Source organism: Sciurus vulgaris (genome assembly GCF_902686455.1).
Source record: "Sciurus vulgaris genome assembly, chromosome: 1".
NCBI lineage: Eukaryota > Metazoa > Chordata > Mammalia > Rodentia > Sciuridae > Sciurus > Sciurus vulgaris.
In genome coordinates this window covers 97,446,948-97,456,751 of record NC_136461.1, presented here as the reverse complement: position 1 = coordinate 97,456,751, position 9,804 = coordinate 97,446,948, and the positions used below count along the sequence as shown (strand labels likewise).

At 37.6% G+C, this 9,804-nt stretch overlaps 1 pseudogene across 1 annotated transcript; it reads right to left on the bottom strand.

Moving 5' to 3' along the window:
- Positions 1-1,734: 1,734 nt before the first annotated feature.
- Positions 1,735-8,835, bottom strand: LOC306654227 (pre-mRNA-splicing factor 38A-like; annotated as a pseudogene). Its single transcript has 2 exons — positions 8,827-8,835; positions 1,735-2,628 (listed from the first exon to the last, which is right to left on the bottom strand). The product of its transcript is annotated as a pre-mRNA-splicing factor 38A-like (transcript).
- Between the last annotated feature and the right edge of the window lie 969 nt (positions 8,836-9,804).

Sequence of the window (9,804 nt, the reverse complement as noted above, 5' to 3'; positions counted from 1 at the left end):
GTAGATAAAAAAAAAACTGCTTTAATATTGCTATATAAGTCCTTCAATTCAATAGTGAGGAACAGAAATGTTTATTCTATGACTAAGTATGACTTTCCAAGAAGCTAGATCTATAAAGGTGGCTGGTCTTCACAATTCCTCCTGAGACTAGAATGGTAGGAAGTCGTTCAATCATTTTTTTCTTTTTTTTTGAGGGAGGATATGGGGGTTGAACTCAGAGGCTCTCAACCACAGAACCACATCCCTAGTCCTATTTCGTATTTTATTTATAGACAGGGTCTCACTGAATTGCTTAGTGCCTCACTTTTGCTGAGGCTGGTTTTGAACTCACGATCCTCCTGTCTCAGCCTTCGGAGCTCATTTTTCCTTTTTAAAGGAGGAAAGGTAAGTACAATAAAAGGAAATTTCCTAGCAAACATCCTAATACTCTGTTGACTATCAGTGCCAATAGGGACTTTTTAAAGTCTTTACTTTGCTTCTGTGTCCTTAGTCTCTTGTCTTCTTTGACCTACTCTCTCCTAATTCTTCTTTGTGAATGATTCATTACAGTTTTATGTAGGTGACTTGAACTTCTTGTCACCAACATTGGCATTGCCTATGGTGCTGTTGTTTGCTCATCTTTTATCTACATGCACTCCCTGGGCAATCTCATCTACTTCTTCCACAATTATATAATCATCAATTCTGGCCTGCATTACTATGCTGAACTCTTGTCCCTATTTCTAAACCATCCAGAATTTATCTAGCTACACCACACACCATAAATGCCTCAAATTAAGCTTGTTAAACTGAATGCATCATTTTCATTATCATTTTGATTTATCCTCATTCCTTGCCCCTCTAAAAAGCTGTCTTCCTACTGTATTTTCTGACTTTGTGAATGGCACCAATGTTGAGCAACTCAGGTCAAAACCAAGATTGTTACTACTCTCCTCTCCTTCAAATCTTTTTCAGTTCTCTAGGCCTCCTGCTACTGAATAGTACTCATAGGATAAAGGCTAAGGATCTGAACCTGGAATTCAAGACTTTTGAGGAACAATAAGTGTCACCACAAAGGGATGTGCTGTGTAAAGAGTGTCAGGGGTTGAAATGTTTGATGAAACTAGGTTGAATGATCCAGACAAAGAATTTTGTTTGAATGTGTTCTAATCCTGCAAAACTGTTGCTAATCAGTCAGTTTTCAGGTTCATTGTAACTTTCTACTGTTGGAAAAAAAGTTACTATATTTTACTGATTTGACCTTTCAATAACAGCAGCAGGACTCTCAAAGTAGTTCTAATCACAGATAAAACCAAAAACTAAACTACTTAAAAAAAAAAAAAAAAAAAAAGGCAAATGGCTATGTCAGGTTTAATAACAAAAATGGAAAGGATCACTCAACAGGTGGCCAAATTCTTCTGTTCTCATTCATATTCCCAATCCCCAGATCCTTTCTATCCTCTTAAATTTGAATACAGTTATAGTTATTTGGGTCAAAAACTGACCTGAAAAAAACATCACCCCTCAAAGACATTGATTACAGTAAAAAAAAAAAAAAAAAAAAAAAAAAAAAGAAAGAAAGAAAAGACAAGAAAACTCAGCACCTTTTTCATAAAAAAAAAAAAAGTGGAGAAACTTGATAAGAAGAAACTAAAATGCTCTTAAAGCTGCTTGGAAAGCAGATCTTAATCCTTCCACATGGACAGATACCCTCATAGTCACAGGAGGCATTTGAACCAAACCAAGCTGAGTTCACTACTTATTCCTTCTCTGGCTCTTCTTGTGGCTTTTCTTAGACCTTTCAGGAGATTTTAAGTGGCTTCTATGTCTTTGACTATGGTGATGACTTGGGGTCTTGGAGTGAGATCTGTGTCGTCTGTCTCGGGACCTGCTCCAGTGACATCTTGGACTCTTGCTCTGATGCCTTTCTTGGTGGGGGGAGGGACTTCTTCTTTAGGGAGATCTACTCCACCTTCTGGGAGACTGACTCCTACTCCTCCTATATCACAGTGTGGGAAAGTGAAGGGTCTTGTCCAAGTCTTGATAGCTTCTCCGGTGATGGTCAAGTGATGGCACTCTTTCCAACTTCTCATCTTCTTCTCCCTCCTCGCTGGACTCCATATCATCCATATCTTCTTCTAGAGCACTAACTCGAGGCTCCAGTTGCTCATCTTCCTCTAGCACATAGTGTTTCTGTAGCCAGAACAGAATGATATCACAGATCATCTCACTGTGCATCAATAAACTCATCTACATGCATCAGTTTAAACTCCCCATGTCTGTTCTCTTGATTTTTTGATAGTCATTGTACAAAGTCTCCAAGTACTTGTAGCAATCAATTTCAGTGCCTATCAGTCTCATGTAAAGTGACCCAAACATGTGGACATACTTGAAGTCTTCATTTTTTATAAATTCTACAATGATGTAGAGTGGAGTTTGAAGCATCTTAAAGGTTAAAAACAAAAAGGGAGTTGGTTTTACGTTTCTACCATAGATGCCAGGCACACACCTTAACTTCATGGCTTTATCCACTACAAGTTCAGTGGTAAGTCCAAAAAACTCTTCTTTCCGGTACTTAGATTCATAGATTCATGTCTGAATGATCTTTTCCACTTAATTTTGAGGGTTGGTGCCATGGATGCTATGTGTCTGTAATTTGTGTTTTAAGAAAATGCCCCAAATCACAAAACACAGTACTTTTGTGCTGAGCCACTTTTCCAGTGAAATGATTTATTTGTTATCACACTGTTAATTCAAACTCTGCTCCAGCCCCCTTAATCAATTTGAAGGTATTGATCTCTGAATCCAGATGTTCATACCTCTGACCAGATTTTTGCCTCAAAACCGAGTTTTAATTGGTCTTTTTTGTGCAAAAACCTTCCTTAATGTTATATTTTACTCTTTGAGGTTGGGAAATGATTGCCCTCTGCTTGAATTGGTAGATTCTGTTCTCTTTTCCTCCTTTCTGCAAGCCAACTAAATCTCTCAACTCATATTATCCCTATAGCTTCTTTTTGAAAGCAGTCAATTATAATCAAAACATGTAAGTAACATTTGGGTTTCTGAACTCTTCCTTGAGGTTTATAAATTTGCTAGAAAAATGATCTTTCAGCTTAATATAGTGACAGTTTTACCAAATGCTTGCCACTGTATAACATGGATTGCCATTTTAGCTTCTAATTACAGTTTCCCTGCTGCAGACCACTGCGACACTGTCATGCATTGAAAGTTTTGGTTATAGTGGAATCCTACTTCTAACACTAAAGCCAAGCCCTTTTCACACAGCTGCAGAATAGAGGCCAAGGTGGGCTAGAGTGCAGGCAGCAAACAGACTGCCATGCCAGCCCAGGCCTGGGGTGTGGTGAGCCAGGGCAGAGGCAAGTCAGGACATGTCTCTGTTACCCTACGGCAGCCCAGCAGGGGCCTGGTGCAAACTCCCGCTTGGCAGCACTGCAACTGTGAACCCTTGAGCATCCACAATCCACTGACCTCAACCTCCTGGGAGGCTGGGATGGCAGGCAAGTGACCAGAAAACAGAAGTGGGGTAGACCTGAACGAAAGTTCAGACTCGAGAGTTAACCAAGAGTGTTAGTACTTTTTCAAACCCTGATTAGCATAAATTTGATCCAAGTGCTATATAAACCCATAGGTTAGCACACTTAAGCAGTAACATGCTATTGTGTCCCTCTTGCCTCTGTAAGAGTTCTGTTTCTATTCTTCACATTTGAATAAATCCTACTCCTTTCATTCTTGCCTTCCATTATCCTGTGAATTTCATTTTTCGGATTATTCAGACAAGAATCCAGAAGGAAGTTGGCAGCTGCTGGAAGCTGTTGCAGCACTGGAAGGCACAGCCCATCATTTAGAGCTGCGAAGTTGATAACTGCAGTGTGCTTCTCAATAGTGTGGAGGAGAATCTGACTTTTCAGGCTGTGATCCTTAGAATGATCCAGAAAGCAGCCCTTGCTGTGATTAGCTACTAACATTAAAATGGACTCTCCTGGCTGCAGAGGTCTGCATCTTCACAGACCCCATCCACAGCAGAAGTGGAGAATTGAGTTTTGTCTCAAATTCTTCTTTCAATACCAAATTTTGAACCCATAGAGGTAAGCATCATTGTGCTGTAGGACAAATGACTTCAAAATTTCAGTGACTTAACACACCAGTACAAGTTCAGTTCAGGTCAGCAGAGGCCCTGCTCATTGCTACTCCTTGACAAGTTTCCATGATCATAGCAATGAGGAGAAGGTGACTATGCTGGTCATGTGCCCTGATTGCCCATGGGCCACTTATTCTTCCCTCCACTGCCTTGATCTATAATGCAGAGAGCTGACACCTTATTTCACAGATTCCCACATTAACTGACTCCTCACGGGTTTGCGAATAGGAGACACTGGTGGGAAATGATGGCAAATTTCTGCAAATTGGATTGAAGAAAACTATAATACTGTTGATCCTCTTATCCCCATGTGTAAAAGTTATACCATGATTTGAGTTCTTTGAGGAATTCTCTCAAGTTCAACAGTTCTCCTCAAGTGTGCTGCCCAGGGTTTCACTTGGTTAGGGTCTTCTTTTGGGGGTTGGTGCTGGCTAGCATTTATTTTTTGTCTACTTGGTTTTCTATGTTTTTTTTTTTTTTTTTTTTTTTTTTTTTTTTTTTTTTTTTTTTGGAGAGCTTTAGTAAATTCATGTTGCTGTCATCATTCTTTTTCAGGAAGTCCAGGCCACTTCAAATTGTCTCCCTGAGAACTTGGACCATAGAGTTAGTGTGAATTTAGCCTATGAACCCCATGGGATCCCTCTGGGTTTTTCCCTTGTACCTACCATCAAATGGAGACAGACTTTCTCCTTCTACAGAGAGTTATTTATTTTTCGTTACTTTTACTGTAAGGGTAGCCCTCTGAGATTCCAGTTTTATGGAGGAGTCTCCCATTTGGTTCCCTACCTTGGGGAGTACCTGGTAATATCTTCACTGCCTGTTCATTATTCAGTTTTACTAGATGTGTCTCTAGAGTGTACCATGAACCCTTGATGTAGGATTTGGGACTTGCTTGCCACAAAAATCCTGCTTGCATTTCATTTTTGAACTTTATGGATTCCTTTTTACCAGCTCAGTGATGAATTTAAACTATATTTTTAAACCCCATTTTATTCTTGATTGTTGTTGATTCAGTTGGAAGAGTTATTTAGGGTAACTACTCTGTTTGTAATATCAAAAGGAAGCCTACTTCTTGTTTTTACTTTTTTTTTTTTTTTTTTTCCTGTAGCACAAGAAACAAAACTCACTCAGAGAAGAGTCCTTATTTTAATGTGCCATGACTACATCAAAAAGACATGGGAAGAGGGTAAAGAGGGGTGGGAGGGGTGGGGGAAGGGAAAAAATAACAGAATGAATCAAACAACATTACTCTATGTAAATTTATGATTACACAAATGGTATGCCTTTACGCCATGTACAGAGAAACAACATGTATCCCATTTGTTTACAATAAAAAAAAAAAAAGAATTTCATATGAGGAAAAAAAAAAAAGACATGGGAAATGGAAAATATACTTAGTTGTGGATAAATTGATTAATGTTTATTACTAGCTAGTAACAAGGTGATTTGGTACATTTATATATTTGTCATTTGTCTGGGATTTCCTAGTTCCTTCTAGCTGCTAGAAGATAGGAAGTTGTGTTTAAAGAATTGAAATAAAATGGTTTGAAACCCCCTCTCAAATTAAATAGAGAAATACACACTCCCTGCAATAGAGCTGAAGATTCTTAAAAGAGTGGGAGAAGGCTTGCTTATAATGTTGCCAGAGTTAGCAAATAGTGATAGTAATTTCCAAAACACAAGTAGGTCCCAAGCAACATTTGGGATATACTTATGTTAACACTATTATCTGAAATAAAGTTAACTGAAAACACCTTATTTTATCTAGCAGCTCTATTTACCTCTCTCCTAGTCATCTCTTTTCATATTTTCTGCTACTATCAAATTCTTCCTCTCTTGTTTCATCATTCATGGGTATTCCCTTCTCTTTGTGTTGGTCAACCTGAAAAGAACAGTTTCTTTTTCTGATTGCTTTGAATTATGTTGTAGGCTTCAGTGATGATGTGATGGTTGATGTCAGGTTTGTGTGACCTTGAAGCAGAGCCCAGAAAGGAATTAAAACAGGACATTAGCTATGTCTGTTCTTCAAGATCATGAGCCTTGCCCACAAGTTGGAATTTCTCCATAGCCACGTGTCTTCTCTGGTCACGGCTTCCTGCCACTCTACTGCTTTCTTTCTCTACATCTTTTATCTCCTCCCCCAGTTTATATCTTCTTCTCAGACTCCCTCTTCCTCTTCTATAAAAACTTTTATTTGTTATAAAAAGCAATTTAGTTGTCTTTACTTCACTCCTGGCATTTCCTGAACCCATCTTATATCTTTCTACAACTTAAAGCATGTCTAGATGTTATAATGAAAGATCTTTTTCTTTTAGAAGGATTCTGTTGCCTAATTTCTCAAACCAGTATCTTTCTCCTCCTTCCTTTCCTCCCCTACATGACCTTTAGTGATTAGAAATGGGAGCATGAAGGAAGAGAGAGGAAAGAAAAATCTTCAGTTACACTGAGACTAAGCTTTGTTGAAAGGAATTGGGAACACCAAATGTTTTGAAATTTATCTTTCTTTAAAAAATTTTAAATTGACAATTAAAAATTGTGTGGATTTATGGTATAAGTTCAAAAAATTTAGTTTCCTTGGTAGAAAAAATTTTAAAGGCCTTTGTCGTATTGGTGAACCCAGCAAATGCATTCACAATTTTCTTCTAACTAGTGCCAAAATTGTGCCAGTGAATACAAAATTGACTGTAAATATACAATTGCTTTTTGTATTGTAAAGATTTGTGGTTAAAATACCATGTTTTCACATTATTATATTGCTAAAACATTCTATGTTAGTGATTCTTTTAGTCATAGCATCAGTAAACCCAAAATTACAGCACCATAAACCCTCTAGTACTTATGATTAGCATTGTTATATTTGTAAAAAAGGCTATCAAAATCACATACTTAAACATATCAACCTCCTTCATGTGTATTATGGAAAAATGGAAGCAAATTGGTGCCTCTGGGTGAAAGTGATGTTGCACATGCCTCTAATGTGGTAAGCACCTGCTGGGAGCAAACGGCTGCTCCAGATACACACAGCCTATCTTGGCTGCTTTCAAAAACTCATGTACTCCTGCTACTTTCTATGTGTGGGCTGAGAGTTCCAAGGGTACCACTTCCACAGTCAGTGAAATTTCATGCTTCCCTCAGTGTGCCCAAGGTCAAGTGTACACTTCTCTGTGCATCTACATTTTTAATTGACAAGGGCAAATGTATTCTGAAGTAGGGAAGAATTTTCCAAAGTTGTTGGCAAGGGAAATTAGAGATCTTATTATGGGCTGACAAGGATTCTCCATGAGGACCTGCAAAATTGGACCCAGTTCTTAACTACTCCTTGCTTTTGCTACCTTGCGATGGTGTCAACATGTATTTCCAGTCCCCTTGACTTAGTGTTCAACTTTGTGATTTCTTGCTACTGACATATGTGTGTAAGTGACAGTGCGCCAATTCTAAACCCAGACCATAAGAGACCTTGTGTGTGTCTGCAGGCCCTCTTGTGTCTCCCCAATCACCTTGAGAAGAACTTGCTTGGATTAGCCCACTGGTACAGGAGCCCACAAGGAACATATGGAGCAGAGCTGCCACAGCCATGCCTAATCTAGGTCAGCTACTTGGCAGTTGTGTCAACAGTAATGAATGAGGGTTGCTTTAAAGCACTGAATTTTTTTAAAAATAGCATTTTTGTGGCAATAGCAGACTGAGATCAGCAGGTTTTTGTTTTTAAAGTAAATCTAAATGAAGGGTTTTCAGCTTGCCTGTTAATTCTAGTTACTGTTATTAGCTGCCTGATGCATTATTCTGAAAAGGAATCTGAAATTGAACTAGTTTTAGCCTAAAAGTGATGTGATTGATTCAATGTCTGCTGTAGAATTGGGAAGAAAAAAGTAGAAGAATATATATTATATGTATCTTCCATCCTTACTTTGTCTCAACTAAAGCATGACTGAGGATTAATCCCCAGGAGCTTCCTGTAGTGGATTATTTCTTGTCACTTAGCTCTTTTTGTTTTGTGCAGTCTTGTATTGCATGAGGACATTTTGGTCAACAATGAACCACATATGTGACAATGGACCCATAAGATTATAATGGAGCTGAAAAATTCCTATGGTCTATCAGGTGTTTGTGTTTTCAGTTGTTATTATAAGAGAGTCAAAAGTTTAAAAAATCTTTAAAGTTCAAACCAAAAAAAAAAAAAAAAAACCCTTTAAAGAAAAACTGTCACAGTAAACTAAGGGTTAATGTATTATTGAAGAAAGGAAAATATTTTTAATAAGTTTAGTGTAACCTAAGTGTGCAGTATTTATAAATTCTATAAAGATATGGTAATATCCTAGGCTTCACATTAACTCACCACTTGTTCTCTGATTCACCCAGAGCAACTTAGTTCTACATGCTCCATTAATGGTAAGTGCCCTACACATATAGACCTAGGTTTTTTTTTTTTTAAACCTATTTTTTGGAATTATATATAAAAATTGTACTTGTTTATGAGATGCAATGTGATCTTTCAGTATATATATATATATATATATATATATATATATATATATATATATTGTGGAAGTTGAAATCAGGGTAAGCATATCTATGTCCTCAAATATTTATCATTTATTTGAGGTAAAAACATTCAAAATCCTTTCTTCTAGCTTTTTAAGAAATGTACGTACTACATTTTTTATCTTTTACCTAATAATTTTCTGTACCTTTTCCATGTTTAGATACACAAATACCACTGTGTACTAGTTGCATATAGTATTCAACACAGTAACATGCTCTCCGGGTTTGTAAACAAAGAACAATAGGCATACCATATAGCCTAGGTGTGGAACAGACTATACCATCAGGATTTGTGAAGTACACTCTGATGTTCACACAACCACAAAGTCACCTCATGCTGCATTTCTAAGAATGTAGCCCCAATGTTTAGGGATGTATGACAAGCTGGGTGAGGTGGCAGGTGCTTGTAGTCCCAACTACAACACAAATGTGTTTGGTCTGTTAATGGCATAGCTTGCTCATGACATTGGAGACAAACCACATTCATGCCACGGCAGGCTGTGGTTTAGGTTCTTCCAATCAGATGCACTAGGTAACATCCACTGGGCTGTCAGGGACTTGGCAGTATCAGGGTTCCTCAGATGAGACTTCTTTTGGTGAGTCCTTTCAGTTGGAGGGAACAGCTTCCCCAAGACAGCATAACTCGGGCTGGAAGTTATTCTGGAAGCTCATCTTCAGCCTATCCACATTTAGAATTTAGTAAGATATTTTTACACTTGGAAACAGAAATCTTGGGGGGTTAAACTAGCTGGAGTATGTTCTTTTGTAGACAGTGAACTTTAACCTGATACAATAGACATTATCAAGATATTAAGGTGTGGTAGAAAGCGCATTGGACTTGGAATTAAAAGATTTCAGTTCAAATTACAACTCTGATACTTATTTGTAGGACCTTGGGTAAATCTCTTCATTCTTAATCTATAAATGAGATGAATATTATCTACCACATAGTAATGTTTTGAGAATTATTAGAAATTAGTAAAAAATTTTTCATGAATTGTCAAATGATCTAAAAATAACATGTATATTCAACACCACCTTGTTTTTTTTTTGCTATTGAGTAGGGAATTATTTTTCTTCCTTGACTTCTTCCTGTGCCCTCATCCTCAGTTCTAGATGATTCC